This window comes from Pinus tabuliformis, chromosome J (genome assembly GCF_031772625.1).
Source record: "Pinus tabuliformis cultivar Carrire ecotype Pingquan chromosome J, CPIR1, whole genome shotgun sequence".
Taxonomy (NCBI): Eukaryota; Viridiplantae; Streptophyta; class Pinopsida; order Pinales; family Pinaceae; genus Pinus; species Pinus tabuliformis.
In genome coordinates this window covers 313,595,024-313,596,431 of record NC_142295.1, presented here as the reverse complement: position 1 = coordinate 313,596,431, position 1,408 = coordinate 313,595,024, and the positions used below count along the sequence as shown (strand labels likewise).

Genomic DNA, 1,408 nt, shown 5'->3' with positions numbered 1-1,408 from the left:
TCCTCGCCTGAAATGAGCTTGATTGATCATTTTCATTGCCATCATATAATCTATTCCTGTTTCCAATCCCATTTCACATAGAATCCTCACTCCGGCATTTTTAGCTCTTTCATTTTCTCAACTTGATCAAAACAGATGATGGCAGCTGAGAATCAAGAATTGCATGTAAGAATAATTGCTCAGGAAGAGGTAAAAGGCCTTCAATTTCGAATGTATATCCAACCCCTGCATTTCAGTAAACAGAGTATTACAGAGAAAACCCCTGCATTTCCAACGTTCATCTGTGCAGTTTCATTTGTAGCATTCTTGGTCCATATGGCAATCTTATCTTGTCGAGCACGCACATTGACCAAGTGTGTAGCCAGAAAGTATCGACAACAGGCTTTCCTTTCAAGGTGGTAACAGTCCACTTTCCTCCATTTGCACATTTAGGGTTTTCCCACTTTGGCTCAATTCCAGCTTTGAAGCAATGAAAATCTGAACCAGTCATCAACTTACTCGGCTAAATTATATTGTTAAAAACACACCAGAAGCCCTCGACTGTATTGAAGGTGTAAACAGGTCGCAAGGAACTACCCTAGGTGGCCTGCTTAGACTTCCCATTCGGATTATCAAACCAGAAAGTCCATGAATGCTCGAGTGGGTGTGTATTTGCAGGTTCTATAGGCCTTTCAATAGCCTCTACTGACTCCACAATTTCCCCTTCTTCCGCTTTCTTGATGTAACTTTGATGGATCACCAGTCTCCGCTTCCCCCATTCTTCTTCTGCTGCAATCACAATGAACAAAGAAATCGAATGCAGTGAAGAAAACTTCCAAACGAAGTGCTGGAAAGAATTCCAACTGATGCACAAAATAGTGATTCAAGCCTGTGAACGCTCTAGAGTCTCGGTTGAGCCCTAGTTTCTTGATCTCTTCTGTGAAGTCTGTTTTCAATTCCAGTTGGATTTTGAAGAATTCGGGTAGCGGACAACACACTGAAAGGATGGCGAGGATAATATGTAGTCTGACAAGTGTAATCGTTGGTAAAAGAGAAGAAGGAAAATTACAAGAGCTTCACGCTGGCTTGTCATTTGGGTGTAAGGTACAGGAGTAGTCGAGGTGAATATACTACTTGCCACATGCCATGCTGTGTCCAGAGCCGAATCTAATAGTTGATTAACACCCAGCACATGTACATTAGCAATATATCCTCCCTTCTCAACCGCTTTAAGAAACCATGATAATGCTTTCGCATGGTCACGGGGAACCCCCTTCAAACCAAAGTAGTAGAATACACCAAGTTTATACATTGCCACTGCATTCCCTTTCTGGGCCTTTGCATCACTCTGCTCATCATCAAAATTTAGTATATGAACCTTCTGCTGAAAACTCGAGCCAATCCCCAATTTCGTGACGCGCTACGAAAC

General features: G+C 42.3%; 1 pseudogene; it reads right to left on the bottom strand.

The window, feature by feature from the left end:
- Window positions 1–200: 200 nt before the first annotated feature.
- On the bottom strand, window positions 201–764 carry LOC149226991 (eukaryotic translation initiation factor 4E-2 pseudogene; annotated as a pseudogene).
- Window positions 765–1,408: the final 644 nt, after the last annotated feature.